This window comes from Rhinatrema bivittatum, chromosome 1 (assembly GCF_901001135.1).
Source record: "Rhinatrema bivittatum chromosome 1, aRhiBiv1.1, whole genome shotgun sequence".
In the NCBI taxonomy this organism is placed as follows: Eukaryota; Metazoa; Chordata; class Amphibia; order Gymnophiona; family Rhinatrematidae; genus Rhinatrema; species Rhinatrema bivittatum.
In genome coordinates, this window is record NC_042615.1 from 386,615,802 (window position 1) to 386,639,266 (window position 23,465).

At 44.5% G+C, this 23,465-nt stretch overlaps 1 protein-coding gene across 1 annotated transcript in view; it reads left to right on the forward strand.

Moving 5' to 3' along the window:
• Positions 1-23,465, forward strand: part of PRAG1 (PEAK1 related, kinase-activating pseudokinase 1) — a 104,338-nt gene that overhangs the window by 30,529 nt on the left and 50,344 nt on the right. The window lies entirely within an intron of this gene.

Consider the following 23,465-nt stretch of genomic DNA (forward strand, 5'->3'; position numbering starts at 1 on the left):
ATAAAGCTTACACTCTAATGAAGACAGACAGGTCAACAAACAATTGTTAAAATTAGTTAATGAGGCTGAAGGCAGACAAATAGGCTTAAGATTTAAAAGCAGCCTCAAAAAAGGTGGGATTTTTAGACGGAAATTAAACATGGCGTGAGAGGGAGCAAAGCGCCAGCGCAGGAAGTCCATTCCAAGCACTCTGTGCAGCCAGGTGGAAAGCACGGAGTCTGGAATCAGTGGTAGAGGAGAAGGGCACAGATAGGAGTGACTTATCCGAGGCGTGTAGAGAGAGATAGGAGAGGTAGTGAGGTGCTGCAGAGTGAAGGCATTTGTAGCTGAGTAAGAGGAGCTTGAACTGTATGTGGGAGTGGATAGGGAGCCAATGCAGTGACTGCAGAAGAGGGGTTATGTGAGAATAGCGACTTTGGTGAAAGATAAGTCATGCAGCTGAATTTAGGACAGATTGTATTGGAGAGAGATGACTTGCCGGGAGACCGGTGAGGAACAGGTTGGAATAGTCTAAGCAGGCAGAGATGAGAGAGTGAACATCACCTTTTAGTTCTCATCTTCTCAAAGCTGAAGACACATTTAGTCTTTCTTCATAAGTGAGCTGCTCCATCCCGTTTATCATTTTTGTTGCCTTTCACTGTTCTATTTTTAGTTTATGAAGCTACAGAAAAAGGGCAACAAAAATGATAATGGAATGGCTCCCTTCTGAAGAAGGTCTTAAATGGCTTAAGGGTCTTCATCTTCTAGAAGAGATCATGGAGTTACCGTATTCTAGATTCACAAGGTGAATTCCATTCAAACACACAGCGCAGGCACGCCGCACCTCTCATTCCCCATACCCAAAGGCAATCCCCACACTCCCTCTCCCTCCAGTAAACACAGAGACACCCTAACCAAAGCCAGAGTTTATTCTTTCAAACACAAGGGGCTGATGCAATTTGGGTGCAGAAAACGGGTACTCTGTGTTGAGTGCCCGTTTCCTAACGCATGCCCAGCCAATTTCTCCTGGTTGTGCAATTCAATATTTAAATGAGGGGTCGTGCTAAAAAAGGAGGCACTAGGGGAATAAAATGCATCTCTAGCACCTCCTCGGCAGCAGGCACGCAGAAGAGGTGGCTGTCAAGCAGCCTGGGCAAACGGACGCTCAAGCTATCAACATACATGGCCTTGACTGTGTACCTTATAGATATATTGGGCGTGCAGAGTCGTCGTCCCCCCCAAAAAAAAAAAAAAATTAACTAAATACTGCTTTATTTGGTTCCTCCTACAGAGTATCATGACGAACTATTAGGAGGAATCACAGAAAGCAGGTTTTGTTTTTTTTCAATGCACTCTTGACTGTGGCATATCTTTTATGCCAGCCCCGGGTGCATTGGGCGTGCAGAAAACATATTGGATCGTGGGGAATAGCTAATAGCCTCATCTACATGACTTTACACGTGATGAGCGCTATCTGCTAAGCAGTGATTTGGACACGCTAATCCCCGTATTGGATCAGGGGGTATGGATGCGCATCCAATCACATGTTAAGCTGCACGCAGCGGCTAGCCCATGGTATTGCATCGACCCCAACATAGCTTGTAACCAACACACAGTGGAAAATGTAGGCCACAGCTTTTAAATAAAATAAAAGTATAACCTAACAACCTTACAATAAAGCAGCACTCACAACCGGCGATACTTTGTTGACCATTTCCTTTCCCATCTTTATTCACTTATTTTATCCACCACCTTGCCCCTCATCAAGCCATACTATGCAACATGTTCGGGGCTGGGACAGTCATACTGTGGTGTCCTCACCATCTGTATTATTCTACCACTCCCCAGGCTGGCCAGATTCCTGCCTTGGGGTTATTTATTCATTCCTTTATATTGTTCTTTCCTACTTGGGGGCTATTCACAAGATACTAAACGTTTAATATCCACCACCAGCCCAAGTGTCCCTCTGTCTAATGGCACCTAGGTGCCCCCATTTAGTCTTCCTTTTGGCTGGTGAGCTGCTGCCACAGGAGGAACTAAGGCCTGACCCCACCCCCAACCCTTTTAGGATTCTAGTTGGGCCTCTATTGCAGTTTGAATGTTTAAATTAAAAATGTCCAATGCTATATCCATTAGGGAGACCCCCATCCTGTCAGAATAGACCTTTACATTGAGCTATCAATTCCTCGTGCCGAGTTTTCCATCCTCCTAGCTCCTTCACCTATAAACCTGCTTCTCTGTTCACATTTTCTGCTCTTTTCTATTCCTCGTCTACTCCTGGTTCCCTTCCACACCAATCTAGGGATTATCTGGGACCAGCCGATTATCACGCTCTGCCACTCTGCTGTAATCAGTGTCAAATCTTTCTTTGCTATAATCAGGTTGACCCTTTTTTTGAGCCACCAAATTACTACTCCCCAGGTGTATAATGATTATATCAGGCTTAGGGTGTGCCCTGGCCTCCTGCCGTAGACTGGACATCAGCTGATCCCATTTCATACCCCTTTTCCCCAACCATCTTATCACTGCCTTTTCTCCACCTGGCTTCTTTGCTGCTCTTTCTTGCCCAATGTACAGATGAATGGCCTACAATCCACACCATCTTTCTGCCCTTGTTGTGGCAGGATAAATCCTGCCACAACAAGGTAAGAATACAGATGATAATCCTGCCACAACAAGGTAAGAATACAGATGATAATCATTGCCAATACTTCCCCCCCTAACATATCCCTTAAACCTGCTTGATGTCCAACGCCCAATTTGCTATCTCTGTTTATCCTCCATACCCAAATCCCCAGCCAGGAATGCAGCCCCAATCCTAAAATGAGGATGTTCCTTATAACTTGGGATTCTCACCCGCAGCCTCCAGGCACTTTGACATTACTCTTTTGAATTAGAAATTCCATAAACACGCCCCTTCTTCTTAGCATGGGCGTTATCCATGCATTATTATGGCATTTTGATGAGTCTAGGGTTAAAATAGCTAGATTCCGGGAGGAATTAGAGGATTATAATATTTCAGATGCATAATTCATTCTGAATGGCTTTACCATACCATACTTGGGCTCACAAATGCCATAATAATGCCCACGCTAAGAAGAAGGGGCGTGTTTATGGAAGTTTTAGAATTACAGCAGCACGGGGTAAAATAGTGCTTTGTATCGGTAGTATCTCGTGGTGCGGTAAACTTTTCACACCCCACGACAATTCCTATTTCGCATCTCGGACTGAGAGATAGTCTCTCTATAAGGCCTTCATAGTAGTCAAGTATTTCTCTATAAGAGGGCCCTCTAATAGCTCAACGTAAGGTGGTGGTGGTGGTTTAGGGGCCAGTTTTACAAGAAGAGTGAGACGTACGAACAGCACAGAACACCTTGGTAAACTGTATCAAAGCTAGGACGAGATAACATAGTATAAAATGTCATCTTTGTGAGACTTTCCTCGCCCCAAATGACGTCAAATCTTCACAGAGGTGTACTGTGCTGTTCATACATCTCACTCTACATGAAAAACTGGCCCCTAAACCACCACCAACACCTCACTTCGAGCTATTAGATGGCCCTCCTATAGGCATATAAATAATTGCATACTGTGAGGGCCTACCCAGAGGCACTTTCTCTCTGCGCTTGCATTATCGCATGTGTTATGGTGTTAACATGTTCATTAATGCCATAATGCATTTTGATGAATGACCCTGCAGATTGGGGAGGAACTCTCTCATAGCTAGCATTTTTATCCTCCAACTCTTGCTTAGAATGTCCCTGTTCCTCCACGCGCTCTCCTAAAGCAGTTTGCCTATGGGCGATTCCCATTACACTCACCACGGATATGCTTGAATCTGCAGCTACCTGTGTTATATGACCTGCCTATCCCAGTCCCTTGTGGCACCTGCCCTATTTGCCTGGTGAGGTGTCCACTCCTGGGCCTTGAAAAAAACTGATAACCTCTACTCTTCTTGCCATGCTGTGGGGTGCCGTCCACCTGATGCCAGTCATAACCCTATTGCTTCTGGGCTGGCCTTGTCATTGTTGCTAGCCACAAATCTATGCCCTTTTTGTCCCAGTCTATGTTGCTCTTACCCGCCATATTGCATTTAAAACGCTAGTCATAATCTAGCCGTGCCTTTCCTCCATAAACCTTGTATGCCTCACTGATAACGCCCATGTAGTTAAATAAGGCACAGCACTTTTCTGGGTGGCGTTCTTCTGTGATACTGGCCATTACCCTGAATGCTGCCGACCAAGTCACTATGCTCTTTATCACCATGCTTTTGTGCCTTACTAGATTGTAAAGAAAAAAGTGTATTAATCTGTACCACACATTCGGGAGATGCAAGAACACCTGGAGAGAGAGCATTTAAGGGGAAGGGGATAAGTTTAAGGCAGGGGAGGATGAGCTGTCATTGGAGCAGGTGGGGCGGAGGAGTGGCAGGGTAGCAGAGGGCAAGCTGGGGCTGACTCTGTGTTGTGCCAGTTTATTCATTGTTCTGCCAACATCTGGAAATGCAGGAAGAGCCCAGATGGCACCGGTGGGGGTGGGGAAGGATGGAGGAGGGCTTAGCAATTGCGAGCAGAGCAAAGGGTTGGAAAGTAATGCTGAGGCAGCACAACAGCTGCTGAGGAAGGCGGTGAGGAGGCACAGGTAGAAAAAGGGGAGAAACAGGCAGGGGCCATGCGACAAATGAAAGGGAAAGTAAAGAACCGGTTTCCGAAGAAGCAGTTGAAAAAAGGTCAGTGGAGACGGCAGAACTGGTATGGACGACCAGCGAGCTATGAATATCTTGATATATTTGAGCTACTGAAGAAAAAGAAAATGAAATACTCGCTCTCACTCCACTGTTGGGTTCTCCCTCGCATGTTTTCTTCTAAGCCTTCTTCTGGACTGGGTACTCTCTGGTTGCTCAGCCTCCCTAGTCATGGATGGCAGGGTTGGTGGCGCCCTCGGTGCAGCAGCAATGAGGCTTTGCAGCCATTCCGTGCCGTGAACGGCTGCTGCGGCTCTCCATAGTTTTATAAGGTCCATGAGCTGCTGGCCTGCCCCGGATACCAGTCTCTGCAGTGGATTGCCGCCCATGTTGTCCGTGGCAGCTTGAGGTTCTTCTCCTTTTTGCTCATGACCTTCTTGCATCCACTTTTTCGTTTTTTTCTTTACCATACTTCTTGGAATTTTCTTTTTCTGGTAAACGCTTACCAGAGTCCTTGTCTGTGCAATTCCGCTGCTTTACTCTTTTCTTTTTTCGGTGCAGGGGCTGGAGCATCCTTTTCTTCCATCTCCACTCCGGAGATGCTACTAGCCCCATCCTTCTCGGTGCTTCTTGTCCCATGGGGTTCGGTGTTGTGGCCAACATTGCTACTTCTGACTGTTGGGCCCAGTGGAGGCCTGCTGGATCCTATGGCCGTGATGAAGCTGTCCAGCTATGCCTTTATGCCTGTGTTGGTATCCAATGTGGTGATGTCCGTGCCTGTGCTATAGCTGCTCCTTGCTGTCCCTGAAGCTGCAGTGGAATGGTCAGGAGCCATGGGGGCTGCAGTGACTACGAAGGCTCCCCTTGGAAAGTGGGTACTGCTCCTAGAGTGGTGCCCCCAGGCCCATGGTTCCTTACAGCCAAGTCCAGAATCTCTGCTGCAGTTGGGAAGGCTGCTTGAACTAAGCTCCATTGATCCTGCAAAGGGATGTGGGGTGAGGGGGGTCAGGCCAGGCCAAGGAGGTGAATCCTGCTTCCCCCTTCTCCTCCCTTGTATTTGGCATCAGTGGCACTACATCTCTTCTTGTGCATGACCTTCATTCCTTGCCGATACTCATTCCTTGCTCCCTCCCCGCAAAGCTGTGATGGGGAACTATAGCACCTGGCCGAGGGGGGGGGGGGGGTGGTGGTGGAAGTTGCTTCCGTTATTATTCTGTCTCCCATTCTTTAAGGCCGGGGGGGGGGGGGGGGGGGGCAGGTACAGTGGGATCCTCCCCTCCGTGACACATGAGGGGAGGAACAACTATTTTCTGAGGTTGCTGCCATTATAATGAAGTCCGCTTACTGACTTGGGCACTCCGACTTACTTAAAGCCAGTCCCAAGATGTACAATGAATTAAATAGGCCAGGAACACACAATACGTCTGCCTTAAAGCCCCAAGCAGACCTCAAGGTGGCTGCAGGAAGTGACCTCTCTGACCTGCAAATTGATCCTGAAGGAGGGACCACGAGGTTTCCTGTACAAGATGGCCACCAGAACTGAAGCGCGGAGCAGGGTCCTGGGCCTGTTGCAACTTGAGGTGGGAGCAGTCGAGGGAGGGGCGGGTTGTGCTGGGAGAAATACTCAAAGGGTTAGAACGGAAAAGTTCTCGTACAGTAGGCAGCTCGCAAGCGTTCTCTGAGAAGGGGGGGGGGGGACCAGGGGAAAAGTAAAAATTAATTTTTTTGTGGAAGCGCCAGACATTATATACCTGTGCTAATTCTTTCCCCAATGATTGGGATGTACCCAACAAACGGACCCTTCAGATCAAGGGCCCCAAATGCTTAATGGAGCATCCAGACTATGGGACCGATGTAGCCACCAGTACCTTTTCTTACCTCTTTATAGCCCCTTGCTCACTACAGACTCAATTTAAAATTGCTTGCCCAGGATCTGGCTGAAGCTTTCTGGGTACCTCTCTCCCCCTGTTGCAGCTGTACAACTTGTTTCCGGGAACTTCAGGCTTCTGACGCTCTTAACCTTTCCTGCTGCCTTTGCTAATAATTTCTGCACCCTCCTCCCTACTCTTGCACTTTTATAGCTCAAACTAACCTGCCCCCACCTTTTGACTAACCAACTCGACCTAGGCTACTGGGTGCCCAGGCCAGCACCACCCCACTAGTTTATGGCCACCTACCATTCTTCCCACCCTCCCAACAGTTAGGAGTTGTGTCTCCTATGCTAATACACACTAAAGCATGAAGACCAAGGGGCATAGCTGCGTTTTGCACCCTTGGCCACCAAGGGGCATTCGTGGTAATTCAATCTGCTTAAGTTCATCCTTTCAAAGTTGCATGATCCACGTTGCAAAAGTAGCTCTTGTTACAGGTGCAATTTAATCTGTATCTATTCAAATTATGTAGGAATGTTTATAATATACTGTGCCCTGTGCTTTTTTATACAGAACCCATATTCATACCTCTAGAGTAGTAAAGAGAGATACATACAGAGGTAACCAGAGGTAACTGGCATAGTCTACCTGTGTTAATCCATAGGATTCATGAACTGAAAATAGAAGATATTGTAGATGCTGAGAAAAGGATCATTTTTTGTTCTCTCTTGTCCACAGATCCCAAGATGTATTTTTTGTTGTTTTACCCTTACTTAGTAAACCCTGATGAGTAAAAAGCAGACTGCTTGTGTTTATAGCAGTCTGCTCCAGTGACTAACACAGGCCGTGGCTCTCTTTAACTACAAAGTTCTTACAGTGCCATGGAGCAGAGTAAATTACAAAAGACAGGAAACAGAGGGTAGGACTAAATGGTTAGTTTTTCAAATGGAGAAAGATCGTTAATGGAATGCCCCAGGGATTTGTATTGGGACCTGTACTATTTAACATATTCCTAAATGATCTGGAGAAAGGAACACCGAGTGAGGTAACCAAATTGTTTAGAGTCCTTAAAAATAGCAATAGGTTGGGAGGAACTGCAGAAGGACCCTGTGAGACTAGGAGACTTGGCTTCTAAATGGCAGATGCATTTTAATGTGGACAAGTGCACAGTAATGCATGTAGGGAAAAATAATCCCAATTAGAGTATACATGCTGGGTTCCATGTTAGGAGTCGAAAAGGACCTCTGAGCCCTTGGGCACAATCCATTGAAATCTTCAGCTCAGTCTGTTGCATCAGTCAAAGAGGCAAATAGAACGTTAGGAATTATTCGGAAAGGAGGAGTAGTCTCAGTTTCATCCTCTATCACAATGCCTTTGAATAGCTCCATAGAGTGACTCACATTGAGTATTGGGTGCAGTTCTGGTCGCCCCATCTCAAAAGAGGCATAGCGACATAGAAAATGTACAGAGAAGGGTGACAAAAAGGATAAAGGAAACAGAAAAGCTTCCTTACGGAGAAAGGCTAAAATGATTAGGGCTGTTTAGCTTGGAAAAGAGATGACAGAGTGATGATGTGACAGATTTATAAAATCATGATTGGAACGGAATGGGTAAATAGGGATGGTTATTCACCCTTTCAAATAACATTTGGACTAGGGGACACTCTATGATACTAGCAACTGGCAGATTTAAAACAAATCACAGGAAGTATTTTTCATGCAGGGCACAATCAAGCTATGGCGTCTGTTGCCAGATGTGATCAAGGGGTTCAAAAGACCATTGGACAAGTTCCTGAAGGAAAAGTCCATAAACAGTTAATAGCCAGGTAGACTTGGGGGAACGCCTGCGCTTATCCTGGGAGCGAGATACAAGAAATAAAAATCACCTGTTGGGGGAATTGCCAGGTACTTGTGACCCAGACTGGCCACTATCACAGGCAAGATTGTGGGCTCAGTAAGACCTTTGCCTGACCCAGCTTGGCACTTCTTATGTTCTTTGTATTGCTTATATTTAGGAGATGAATTAAAAGAAGAAAATTAACACTTTGGCAGCTTCTGGATGAGATAGGTCAACTTGGTTTAGAAGTAACTTGTATTCCACGAGAGATTCCTTAGCAGCACAATTCACTGTATTTTGGAGAGAAACAGTTTTTTCCTTCATAGATGGAAAATTCATGGGCACCAGGTCACCTGAAACTTGGTGCCTAGCACCAGCCCAGCCCTGAAGAATCTCCACTGCACCCAGCTTAAAGTGAGCCACTGCTGTTATTGGGCCCTGGCCTAGGCAGAGGAGCTGCCACTGCTGAAGGGAAGATGAGAAGAAACTGGAGGAAGGGGCAAGCAAAGGAACATAAAAAGCAAAAAAACAAACAAAAAGACAAAAATAAGTAAAAATATAGACTTAAAATCAAAAACTAAATTAAAAGAAAAAAAAATTTCCCTAGCTTCTAAACATTTTTGGCTAATGCCAATTTTCTAATTATTTTTCCAGCCCTGCTTTCTTTATTCCATTTTGGTTTGGTTTTCTTGTTGATATCAGAACACCAGTTCAACCTACTCCATTCATAGCTGGCCATGTTGAAGGGCACAAGCAAGGCTCTTTTGTCCTGCTGGGCCTGAGTACTGGCACCTTTTTTCTCCTGAATCAGCCCCTGGGAAATGACAGGAAAGGAGGGGCTAGATTAGGGAGCTGAATAACTCTTCTTGAGCCTTATCTGCCTCCTCCAAGCTTACCCCAACGCCTCGTTCCCTGCAGCTGCCTGGGAGGAAAGGGAGCAGAGGGCTCTTCTCTGCTAATGAGATTTGCGACACAGGCCAACAGAATTATGTTTCCATGCCACGGGATGGGCACAGAGAGCCCGTGCCCCAAATCTCACTCAGAACAGTCCTCTGCTCCCCAACCTTCTCCTGTCATTTCCCTTCTCCCTTGCTAGGAGGCACGGCCAGTGGCTGGAGTGGACCCAGCAGCAGGCCCATACCTCTCTGTGCCCCTGGGACTCGGAACTCAACTGCCAGCAGGGTACAGGAGAGAGATGGAGAGGGGGATGTTCCAGAGTGGAAGGTTTTGGTGGGGGGAGTTTGAGAGAGAGGGGCACCATAGGTGTTTTTCCCCTTCCACATTGATGCTTTCCTCCTCCCTCCCCCAGTGGTGTTTTTCTTATGCCCTGACAGCAGTAGAGGAGACACCGACAGGTAAGAGCACAGCTCACTTATGTCTCCTGCCAGTGGTGGTGGAAAAGGATTGCACTGCATCTGTGCTGTACAGCTGCTTACGGGGAGCAGAGCTACCACAGGGGTACAGCACCCCCAAAATCTGGGGTTCTGTATACTTCTGTTTCCCACCTCAAGGAAAGCCTTGTATCTGAGAACCAGCACCTTTTATAGAAGTAAAGCATGGTCTACAAGAACAGCTGATGTTCTTACACTATTTTGTAAAAAAAGAAACCCACACACCACCACAAACCTCTGCCAAATAAAACTAAGGAGGAATTTATGCTTTCCTCCAAACCTTTGGTTGGCTATGTTAAAATGCTATTGTAAGGTGTATTACTTGTGTGGATACCTTCCTGAGGGCTACTTGCTCCCATGCAGGAAATTCAGGTTCATGCTCAGAGTTGTCTTTTGCTCCTTGGATGCAAGAGGTCCTGGGAGTGCTGGAGATTCATAACCTGCAGGAGAAGTTTGGGGCAGGGAGTCATTGTTTTATAGGGAATTCATCATAGAGCAGAGCACGCTGGTTTATGGTGCTGTTGAAATGTGGAACGCTGAATGGCTTGAGAAGGGAACAGGCTCCTGCTTGCTGCTGCTGCTGCTGTGACGAGCATAGCAAAATAAATATTGCCATGTAGGCTGCAGCGGCAAGGGTGTAGAGCAGGGATAGGCAGCCCTGGTCCTGGAGCGCCACAGTGAATATACATCCGATATATTTGCATATGTTGGAGGCAGTGCATGTAGATATACCTCATGCATATTCATGGTGGATATTCTGAAATCCAGACCCGGCTGTGGCCCTCCAGGACAGACATTGTCTACCCCTGGTCTGGAGCTGCCTGGCTAGACGAGCCAGAAGGAGGATGGAAAAAGAATACAAGAACTTACGGTAGCTTCATCTCATTTTTAATTTTACAATCTGGAGAAAAACCCCCACCTCCAGCCAACAGTCTAAGAAGCAAAGAGGAAGTGATTGTGTGGTTTGAACACAGATTCGTTACAGGAAGTTTTTACAAGTCTCAGTACAAAGTGCAGTTCCAGCACAGTTTCCATCCATGAAGAAAGCGCTAGAATAAAAGGGCCTGCGGGGCAGTGGCGCCCCTGCAAAAGAGCTTCTCTCTTTCTATGTTGAGCTCCAAGAACTGAAAGGAGCCTTTCAGCACGGCTGACCAAAACTCACGTGCTGACCCGGTGCAGGAGTGTCCTATTATTATGCCTGTGTCGTAGTTAGGTGCACCCTTTTTCCTGGCAGAGGGATGCGCCTTTGTGCAGTTGGCAGGGTTCACGCTGAAGGGAGAGTGGAATGGTTTGGTAGGTGAAATTCATTGGGCATTTTAGGGATGGGAAACCCAGAGGAGATTAGCACATAACTGGGAGGTAAATACCAATGATCACCAAACAGGAGAAAGACCTGGTGGGAGGTGGAACCGTATCCAGTGATCTCAAGATGGAGAGGGGATAGGTGTTATGCTACAGACATTTGTCTAGTTGGAAAAGAAATAGTTTGCTTCCAGGCAGATGATATGGATGGAGGCTTTTCTGCCACTACTGGCTTGAATGATTAGATTAGATTGTAAAGAAATTGTTTTAATACTAGATTTTCTTTTCCTGATCTAACACAAACATTAATTAAATAAGTTATTGGTGACAACTTTAGGATTTTGCTGCTCCTAGGCACGGTGCTGGCACTGCCAGCTCCTGCTTCTCCCCCGATAAGGTCCCTAGCAGGAGTACAAAGTCTAGGGCAGTGTTTCCCAGCCTGTGAATAGGAAGAGTTAAGGCACTGCTGCAGCCTTTGTTTTCTCTTCCCTTCCTGGCCTGCAGGAGGGTTCAAAGAGCAGCATTCAGGGGTTGTTGCTGCTTCCCCTCTGCTGCTGAAACCGCACAGAGCCCTGTAGGCTTGCGAAACCTGCTGGCTCCCTGCAGTTCTGATTGCAGAGGGAAGCTGGCAGAGGAGAAAGCATCAGCAGCACCAGGTGAGCATCGCTCAGCCTTCTGACAGTTCCAGGACACGGAGGGAGGCGAGAGAGGGCAGCTGCATATGTGCCACAGGGAGAGAGAAGAGAAGGTGATGGTGCTGGGTAGGGAGGAGAGGAGAGGAGAGGAAAGAGAAGAGGTGATGGTGCTGGGTAGGGAGGAGAGGAAAGAGAAGAGAAGGTGATGATAGTGAAGGTGGTGGTGAGCCATGATGAATGAACCCCGTATCGGGGAACCACTGGCCTAATTTGTGCACCGCTCTGGCTGCTCAGGGAAGCTGTATTTAAAAGTTTATTAAAAATAAAATATGTAAAGATGGCCTTGGGATACTGATACATAGGGAGATATATATAACCAGCAGAGAGAAGGAGGTAGTAAAAAAAACTTTGTACAAGTCAGTGGTGGAATGTCCCCTTGAACATAGTCTAGTTTATTTAATAAACTTTATATTCCACACCATCAAAGAACATCTGAGCGGCAGCTGGAGACTGCATCTCTAGAGGGACTTAAAAGGAGAGCAAGCTCTGAAGCATAAAGCCACGTGAAGTGAGGTTAAAAATCTCTTAATTTCTATATCCTGGAGAAGAAAGATTGAGTTATGAGAGCCATTAAGTAGAGGGTATTAATGACTTCCAAAAATCAAAACATTTTTCCATGGAAAAAAAGGTTTTAGAACGTGGGTCATGTGAGTTTCTAATCCACTGGGCCACCTTAAGTCCCGCTCCTAGACTGCTCCGCTTAGTTATGAGCATACTAGTCAAAAAAGAGTATCACAAAGCTTTGCTGAAATCTAAATACACCACATCCAACACTCGTCTCTGATCTAGCGTTCTAATCATCCAGTCAAAGTAATCTATTAGATGTCTGACATGATCTCCTTTGTAAAATTATGCTGCCTTGGATCACACAATTTGCTGCATTCAAGATGCTTCTCTGTGCTTGGCATGTGAGGTGTCTCCATTAAGTTTCCACCACTGAAGTCAGGCTAACTGGTCTTTAATTTCCAACCTCCTCCCTGTTACCACTTTTATAAAGAGGGACAACAAAATCTGCCCTTCTCCAGTCCCGTGCAGCCACTCCCGTTTTGTAAAGACCTTCTGAGCAGGTCCTGCAGAAGGTCTGCCATATCTTCATAAGCTCCCTTAATATCCTCTAGAAGAGTGTTTCCCCAACCGCTGTGCCAGGACAGTCTTCAGCTGCTCTTTTGCCAACATTGGCCTGCAAGATATCCTCCCACCAGCAGGGAGAGTCAGAGAGCAGGGCTCAGCTGCTGCTTTCCCCCTCTGCAGCTGAAATGGCATGGGGGACGCTGTAGGCTCCCAAGTCCTGCTGGCCCCAAGCAGTTCCAATTATAGAGGGAAACAGGCAGAGGAGAAAAGAGCAGCACTAGGTAAGTGCTGCTGGAAGTAGTGGGGAGAGGGAAAAGGAAGGAAAAAAGTACTGATGCCAAGGAGGGTGGGAAAGGGAAGGTGATCGAGTGAAAGGGTAGGAGTAAGGTTGCTGGAGATATTGGTGGAGGGGTGGAAGGAGAGGGTAGGAAAGGGAAAATGGGATTGTGATGGAGATAGAGGATAGGAAGGGGAAGAAATGGTGATGCCAGGAGGATAGAGGGAGAGAGAAGGGAGGGGAAGGTGATACAGGCTAATTTGAAGTACTTTAGAAAACATCTAAAAACCTGGCTATTCGAGCAGGCATTGGTTAAACCATTACCATAAACTATCACCATAATTACATTGCACAACCTGTTTATAAGTCTTTTATGGATTATTTCTATCCATTCTATTTATTGTTCTATTTTTTAAGCTTAGAGCTTTTACTTGAGGTTTTACTTAATTATTTTATTAGAAAATCTGTTTAGTAGGATTATCAACTGATGATGTATTTTCTTCCTCTTACCGATTACTATGATTTTATTTACTTTTTATGTTCACCTATTTTACAGATACTATGAATTAGTTTTTATTGTAAACCGTTGTGACGGCTAGTTCCAAATGAACATCAGTATAAAAAAATCTATTAAATAAAATAAAAAATAAAAGAATACCAGGGAGTGAGGGGGGAGAAAAGGAAAGAAGGTGATGTTGCCAGAGATAGAGAGGGATGGGAGGAGAAAGTGATGGTACCAGAAGTGGTGGGGTGGGAGAGGGATGGGAAAAGAAAATGATGATGGAGAGAAGAGGATTGCAGTGGAGTGAAGGAAGAGAGGGGAAAAGATGGTAATGTGAGAGGGTGGGAGTTGGGGGGAAGAGGGACGAGAAAGGTGATGATGCCGGAGGTTGGGGGGGAAGGGAAGGAAGAAAAGTGATGATGCTAGAGGGGTGGAGAATAAGGAAGGAGATGGTGTACCATGATGAAGTGAACACAATGCCAGGTGTGCCATGACACAAGGTTGGTAACCACTGTCCTAGAATGACTCCCTCTGGCCCTGTAGCTTTCACCACCATGATTTTCTAGTCCCACACAAATGGCACAGAAACTACCTCACTACTGTTTCTATCTTTGCCAAAAATCGGCACATGGTTCTTTTCCCCTCCCCATCAATCTTGATAGTCCCAGCTCTGCCTTTACTCCTTCAACTGACATCCCTGGAAAAAAAAAAAAAAGTCTTGCTGCTTCACTTTACCCTCTAGCTATCTTCCTCTCCTGCCTTTGCCATCCTGACTGCTTTCCCCAACTCTTTCAGCTTAACCCTGTGTCTAGGTTTTTGTTATTCTGCCCTTTAAAGAACAATATATCGAGACATTTTGAAAACAAAAAGATGCATTACAGCACAAGCAGCTGGGTGGCTGGTGGGCGTGAGGATCGCCTGGTAACTTGCCTACCTGGTGCGAAGGTGGCGGACCTCACGCGTCACCTAGATAGGATTTTAGACAGTGCTGGGGAGGAGCCGGCTGTCGTGGTACATGTGGGCACCAACGAAATAGGAAAATGTGGGAGGGAGGTTCTGGAAGCCAAATTTAGGCTCTTAGGTAGAAAGCTTAAATCCAGAACCTCCAGGGTAGCATTCTCTGAAATGCTCCCTGTTCCATGCGCAGGTCACCAGAGGCAGGCAGAGCACCGGAGTCTCAATGCGTGGATGAGACAATTGTGCAAGGAAGAGGGATTCAGTTTTGTTAGGAACGGGGAACCTTTTGGGGAAGGGGGGAGTCTCTTCCGACGGGATGGGCTCCACCTTAACCAGGGTGGAACCAGACTAATGGCGCTAACCTTTAAAAAGGAGATAGAGCAGCTTTTAAACTAGAATAAAGGGGAAAGCCAACGCATGGTTCAGAGAGAGGTATCTTCAAAGGATACTAATGATGCATTAGAATTAGGGCATCCCGACAGTGAGGTTCCAATAATAAGAAAAGTAGTCCAAGTGCCTGTAACTAAAAACTCACCTGAGCTAAAAAATTCTAACTTATCCTTATCAATTAAAAAGCTGAATGAAAATACAAACAAAAAACAAACTTTGAAATGTTTGTATGCTAATGCCAGAAGTCTAAGAAGTAAGATGGGAGAATTAGAATGTATAGCAATGAATGATGAAAGACTTAATTGGCATCTCAGAGACATGGTGGAAGGAGGACAACCAATGGGACAGTGCTATACCGGGGTACAAATTATATCGCAATGACAGAGAGGAGCACCCGGGACGTGGTGTAGCGCTTTATGTCCGGAATGGCATAGAGTCTAACTGGATAAACATCCTGCATGAGACTAAATGCAAAATTAAATCTTTATGGGTAGAAAGCCCTTGTGTGTCGGGGAAGACTATAGTGATAGGAGTATACTACTGTCCACCTGGTCAAGATGGTGAGACGGACAGTGAAATGCTAAGAGAAATTAGGGACGCTAACCAAATTGGGTAGTGCGGCAATAATGGGAGACTTCAAGTACCCCAATATTGACTGGGTTAATGTATCATCGGGACATGCTAAAGAGATAACGTTCCTGGATGGAATAAATGATAGCTTTATGGAGCAATTGGTTCAGGAACAGACGAGAGAGGGAGCAATTTTAGATCTAATTCTCAGTGGAGCACAGGATTTGGTGAGAGAGGTAACGGTGGTGGGGCCGCTTGGCAATAGTGATCATAATATGATCAAATTTGAATTAATGACGGGGAAGAGGAACAGCATGCAAATCCACGGCTCTCGTGCTAAACTTTCAAAAAGGGAAACTTTGATAAAATGAGAAAAATTGTTAGAAAAAAAACTGAAAGGAGCAGCTACAAAAGTAAAAAGTGTGCAAAGAGGCGTGGTCATTGTTAAAAAATACCATTCTAGAAGCACAGTCCAGATGTATTCCACAGATTAAGAAAGGTGGAAAGAAGGCAGAACGATTACCGGCATGGTTAAAAGGGGAGGTGAAAGAAGCTATTTTAGCCAAAAGATCTTCATTCAAAAATTGGAAGAAGGATCCAACAGAAGAAAATAGGATAATGCATAAATGTTGGCAAGTTAAATGTAAGATAGTGATAAGACAGGCTAAAAGAGAATTTGAAAAGAAGTTGGCCGTAGAGGCAAAAACTCAGAAAAACTTTTTTAAATATATCCGAAGCAGAAAGCCTGTGAGGGAGTCAGTTGGACCGTTAGATGATCGAGGGGTTAAAGGGGCACTTATCTTCTCTAAGGCCATCGTGGAAAGATTAAATGATTTCTTTGCTTCGGTGTTTACTGAAGAGGATGTTGGTGAGGTATCCGTACTAGAGAAGGTTTTCATGGGTAATGATTGAGATGGACTGAATCAAATCACAGTGAACCTAGAAGATGTGGTAGACCTGATTGACAAACTGAAGAGTAGTAAATCACCTGGACTGGATGGTATACACCCCAGAGTTCTGAAGGAACTAAAAAAGGAAATTTCAGACCTATTAGTAAAAGTTTGTAACCTATCATTAAAATTGTCCATTGTACCTGAAGACTGGAGGATAGCTAATGTAACCCCAATATTTTAAAAGGGCTCCAGGGGCGATCCAGGAAACTACAGATCGGTTAGCCTGACTTCAGTGCCAGGAAAAATAGTGGAAAGTGTTCTAAACATCAAAATCACAGAACATAAAGACATGGTTTAATGGAACAAAGTCAGCATGGCTTTACCCAAGGCAAGTCTTGCCTCACAAATCTGCTTCACTTTTTTGAAGGAGTTAATAAACATGTGGATAAAGGTGAACCGGTAGATGTAGTGTACTTGGATTTTCAGAAGGCGTTTGATAAAGTTCCTCATGAGAGGCTTCTAGGAAAAGTAAAAAGTCATGGGATAGGTGGCGATGTCCTTTTGTGGATTGCAAACTGGCTAAAAGACAGGAAACAGAGTAGGATTAAATGGACAATGTTCTCAGTGGAAGGGAGTGGGCAGTGGAGTGCCTCAGGGATCTGTATTGGGACCCTTACTTTTCAATATATTTATAAATGATCTGGAAACAAATACGACGAGTGAGAATCAAATTTGCAGATGATACAAAATTGTTCAGAGTAGTTAAATCACAAGCAGATGGTGATAAATTGCAGGAAGACCTTGTGAGACTGGAAAATTGGGCATCAAAATGGCAGATGAGATTTAATGTGGATAAGTGCAGGGTGATGCATATAGGGAAAAATAACCCATGCTATAGTTACACAATGTTAGGTTCCATATTAGGTGCTACAACCCAAGAAAGATCTAGGCGTCATAGTGGATAACACATTGAAATAGTCAGTTCAGTGTGCTGCGGCAGTCAAAAAAGCAATGTTGGGAATTATTAGAAAGGGAATGGTGAATAAAACGGAAAATGTCATAATGCCTCTGTATCGCTCCATGGTGAGACCGCACCTTGAATACTGTGTACAATTCTGGTCGCCGCATCTCAAAAAAGATAATTGCGATGGAGAAGGTACAGAGAAGGGCTACCAAAATGATAAGGGGAATGGAACAGCTCCCCTATGAGGAAAGACTAAAGAGGTTAGGACTTTTCAGCTTGGAGAAGAGACGGCTGAGGGGGGGGGATATGATAGAGGTGTTTAAAATCATGAGAGGTCTAGAACTGGTAAATGTGAATCAGTTATTTACTGTTTCGGATAATAGAAAGACTAGGGGTTACTCTATGAAGTTAGCATGTGGCACATTTAAAACTAATCGGAGAAAGTTCTTCTTCACTCAATGCACAATTAAACTCTGGAATTTGTTGCCAGAGGATGTGGTTAGTGCAGTTAGTATAGCTGTGTTTAAAAAAGGATTGAATAATTTCTTGGAGGAGAAGTCCATTACCTGCTATTAATTAAGTTGACTTAGAAAATATCCACTGCTATTACTAGCAACAGTAACATGGAATAGACTTAGTTTTTGGGTACTTGCCAGGTTCTTATGGCCTGGATTGGCCACTGTTGGAAACAGGAAGCTGGGCTTGATGGACCCTTGGTCTGACCCAGTATGGCATGTTCTTATGTTCTGTTTAGCCCACTAAAAAGGGATTCCCAAAAATAAAGACCACAAGGGGATGGCATCAAGGAAACTAAAATTTAAAAAAAAAGTTATTTATTTATTTAACTTATTACAAGCCCTTACCCAGAACTTTAGTGCTCCACAGAACACACACACATCTCAGCTTCCAGGATGACCTAGTGCAGCAAAACAAAGTTGTGTGGGGTCAAAATAAGATAGAGGTTGTATTCTCCAGCTTGACAAGACATTTCCAGGACTAACAAACTGTGCACCTAGGGAGACTACCTCCTGGCACATCCCTCAGTTTGTTTTCCTGTGTGCCTGCCTTTACACATCTGGAAGAGTCCAGCTTCCCCCATCAAGAAATTTGAATTAATGACTGGAAGAGGAACAGTATGCAAATCCAGGGCTCTCGTGCTAAACTTTCAAAAGGGAAACTTTGATAAAATGAGAAAAATTGTTAGAAAAAAAACTGGTGGAATTATAAGGATTTGTTTAGCCATTGCATGTCTGGGTTGTGGAGGGTTTTGTGGATTAAGGTGAGGGTCTTGTATTGAATTCTAGGGGAGCCAATGTAGGTTTTTTAGGATGGGAGTGATGTGATCTTGTTTTCGAGATTAGTGAGAATACGGGCAGTGGAGTTTTGGAGCATCTGCAGATGTTTGAGAGAGGCAGCAGGAAGGCCAAGAAGGACTGCGTTGCAGTAATGATTTTGGAGAAGATTACTGCTTGGAGGACAGTGCAGAAATCGTTTATGTTAAGGACATGGAGTTTATAATAAGTCTTTCAGGGTGGAGTTAATAAATTTTTTGAAATTGAAGTTGCAGTCAAGGGTGACTCCTAGGCTTCGTGCTTGGTGGAGTAAGTGGGAAGAAGGGGAGGAGGGAGGGGGGACAGAGGGAGGAGAGGGGTATAGTTGTGGGTGAAAAGGAGAAGTACAGTTTTGGAGGGGGGACACGCAATTAAGTTACTAAGGTGTACATTTAAAACTAATTTTTTTTTTAATTCAATGCATAATTAAGCTCTGGAATTAGTTGCCAGAGGATGTGGTGCAAGCTATTAGTGTAGCTGCAATTAAAAACAATTTTGACAGTTCCTGGAGGTAAAAGGCCATAAACCATTATTAAGGTGGAGTTGTAGAAATCCACTTCTGATCCCTGGGATAAGCAGCTTGGAATCTATCTAATCCTTAGGATCCTGCCAGGTACTTGTGACTTGGATTGGCCACTGTTGGAAACAGGATGCTGGGCTTGATGGACCCTTGGCCTGACCCAGTATGGCATTTTCTTATGTTCTTATGATCTATTAAAGAGGAGATGATTCTTCACATTAAATCTGTCTCATAAAGAGTCAGCTTTTCCAGCTAATGAATTACAAAGCTCAATTTAAAAAAAATGAAACTATTTTCTGTAGATTTCCTGTGTGTAGTTCATTTACAAAACAAGTATCTCATCTTGAATTGAAGGAGGTTAAATTAATTGTTACAAAACAGTTCCAACTCCTTTGCAACACTTAATTTTGTTTCCATGGGTGATGGCGATATGAGCATGGAGGTTAATTTTGAATGAGAGGATAATTTTCAGAGCCATTTCAGTGGACAAACCTGTGCTTTATTTGCAGAAATGGGTTTTTAGAAAACCTCTTGCCCTTTCTCTGGGTAGACATGTGGATGTAGGATCTGTGTACGTGAGTATGTCCCCACAGTGAGTGGAGGCAATCCCTGGGGCAGGGCTTGCATTTACGCTTTTGCATTTTCAAAATTGTGTGTGTTTTTCCTCCAGCTAACTGCACTTCTTAGCAGGTGTAAATGTGTGCAGTAGTAATTTTTTTTTTTTTTTTGGGGGGGGGGGGGGGGATAATTTTCAATGGGAAAGCATGTGCATACTTTTGTTTTGAGGAGTGGTGTAAAGTCAGCGACTAATTGATTTTGAATCTACGTTGACAGTTACAGAACTAGCCCCATAATGCTCAGCCAATCACCTTCCAGTCTTGGAGTCTCTGAGTGTTTAGGGCAGTACTTGGCAAATACTATGACTAGCAAAATTGTCCATTTTCCACATGATGATTTTTTTTTTCCTTCAGAAAAAGAATTATAGTATTAAAAAACAAGTTATTAAAGCTTCCCAATATACAAAATTCAGCTAGTTTTCCACTTGGTGAGGATTTGTACTGAAAATTTGGCTTTCTGAAAAATTGCACATTGTGTGCGAGGATGTTGTATATACTTGTGTTATGTGCTGGTGCTGAAAGTTAGCAACACTGCCTGCTCTGCTGGTGTCACACTGACCAATCAGTGTGAATAGCCATCAAATGCTCTCACTGAGTGGGTTGTCAAGACTTTAACCATACCTGGGAACATTTTGAGTGAGGGCTGGCCTCTGGGTAGGAGGAGCTTGACGGTTGCCTCTATGGGACTCGGAGGGGCAACATGAACACCATCTGCATTGTCTGTTGGGTTGATCATCCAGTACACCAGGCAACAGCAGTGCTGGCTGGACATGGACCAGATGCAGGAGAGGCAACTCGAGCAAATGCTGGCTGCAGCGTGTCCACCCTCTTAAAAGGCACAGGTATTCTGGGTCAGATGCATTAAAATCGCTGCTGGCCTATACACCCCTGCATCTTCAGAACAGTCATTAACGTGGCCATTTCTATTAAAATACAGTTTGTTTGTTTGTTTGGGTTTTTTTTTAAACTTATAAGAAGCAAATGAAGAGGCTTGCTTGAAGAGAGTGAAATTGGAGCTTTGGAAACTGGAGGCATGGACTGGGTGGGGGTTAGAGGAACAGCTCTTAGATTATGGAGGAAGAGTGGGGAGAACTGGGACTTTGAGGATGTGCAGGGATTGAGGGGAGACTGTGATTGAATAGGGAATGTTAGATTGTCTGAGGGTTTGAGTAGGTAGTATGAGATGGGGCAGGGGGACGACCCAGAAACATTTGACCAGAATCCCATAAGTGGTTAAAGTAGCCCTGCATCTAGGTCAGAGAAGCACAGCTGCAACTGAGAAGAAGCAAGGCAGATGGGCAGGATGAAGAGAGGGAGAAGAGAGAACACTGAAAGGGGAATTTCTTTAAACTACAAGTTCTTAAAAAACTGAAACCACTCTTGCATTTTAGAGATTTCCGTTTGGTACTTCAGTCTATTATCCTCGCTAAATTAGACTATTGCAATTCGCTCTTACTAGGTCTCCCTGCGATAACTAGTAAACCCCTACAGATGGTCCAGAATGCCGCTGCTAGGATACTGACCAACTCAAATAAAAGAGACCATATCACTCCCATCCTTCACTCCCTGCACTGGCTACATCAAATTGAGGATCTCTTTTAAAGTCCTTATGATGATCCACAAGGATTTACACAACATCACCCCACTTAAACTTAGCTCTCAATTACGTCCACATTTTTCAGACAGACCAGTTAGAAGAGCATACAAAGGCTCCCTATATGCCCCTCCTGCCAAATCCACTCTAAGAAAGCGGGCATTATCGACTGCAGGGCCTACTCTTTGGAACACTCTGCCACCGGATCTACGCCAAGAACGTTGCCATCAAACATTTAACAAACACCTAAAAACGTGGCTTTTCAGACAAGCTTTTCCTGAAACATAAGATCTCTCTGACACCGATCAAAAGACTGAACCAGGGCTCAAGGAGGTCCCCTAATTGTTTACTTCCATCCGTTCTTCTCACCCATTATCTCATGACCTCCTACCCATGCCTACCTCTCTTATCAATTACATTTTTTTTTTGTCCCGACCCCCTGTTTTTTACCCCGCATTTTTCACATATAATTTCTTCATTGTTTTCATTCCTTTTAACCCGTCTCTGAAGTCAGTGATGGTCTCTAAAGTTTAATGATCAATGCTTTAAAGTTTTATCGTTCCAATGTTTAATACCCCAGTGTTTTAATGCTAGTATGTTTAATGGCTATCCCAATCGTTTCTATTGTATGAATTCATGTTTAGTTAATGTAACTTATCCTAACTTAATGTTTAAATGTATTTGCCTACCCGCGACTGTTCTGTTGTACTGTAAACCGGTGTGATCTGTATTTCATACAGGAATGTCGGTATATAAGAACTCAAAATAAATAAAATAAATACATTTGGGGACAATGCTTACAGGGAGAGAGAGAATAGATGGAGGGAGAAGGGGAGAATGCCTGGATGGAGAGGAGGGGGGGGGACACCATCAACAATATTTGCCCAGGCTGCCATTTGCCTTAGAGACGGCCCTGGTTTGAGTCCTGCTTACTTTGAGGGGCCGATGCAATAACACGCATGTTAGAACAGCCTCTGGTATTGAGCATACGTTTTCCTAACGTGCGCACAGCCACAACTCCTGGGCACCCGATGCTATAATTTTAATGAGCTGCTGCATTAAAAAGGAAGCGCTAGGGAAGAATTATACATCCCTAGCGCTCAAATGCATCAGGGGCCCAGGAAACATGGCTGTATGCCCACAATTGCAACAGGTGCTCAGTATGAGCATCCGTTTTATCCTGCTCCAGGTTGATTTCTGGATGCCCAATATGCATGCACGATAGCAAGGGGTGAAGTCAGCCTGGAGCGTTCTATCGTGCATGTGTATATTATACATCCAGATTTTTTTTTTTTAAATCATGCCATTATGTTATACCTTTAAACAGTGCAAGCAGTAGGTGTTTAAGAATAAAAAGTAGGAACCACACAGGACACTTTTTTTTTTAATTTCTCCTGAGCCCTTGACTTGCAGATTGATTTGACGCCAGCTCCGGGGCTGGATTTAAATTTGCCACTTTAAGAAGAATGCACGTTGGGGGCCCAGCAATTTTCTGCATCGGGGGTAATAGCTAACAGCCTCATCTACATGGAATTTACATGTTATAAGCACTATCAGCTATGTGTTTTGGACACACTAATCTCCTTATTGCATCGGGTGCTAGTCTAATGCGTCCAAAACTTGTGCGCTAGGCTGAGTGCACTTTATTGCATCAGCTTGTGAGATTAGTGAAGATGGGGGAGGTGGAGGGATGCCTTCATAGACTCTTTCCCCATTCTAAACATGAAGTGAATCACTTATTAAACATGTACTAAGATTTTACTGGCGCATAGGGGTGGAGAATGAACGTGTGGCTGTATCTTCAGTCATCTTTTGTTGGTCCTGTTGCTGCTGGTGATTATCTATATAGGTTGACTGTTTTGCCTGGTGCAAAATAGCATTTGCATAGTTAGTTAAAGGAGTGACAGTTATTCTTGAAAATATTCCCCTTACATTTCATCAGAGAACACCAGGTACATTCAGAAGACAGTGCAGCTCTTTATTCAGTTGTATTTGTCTTTATCATTGCGAATACACCGTCT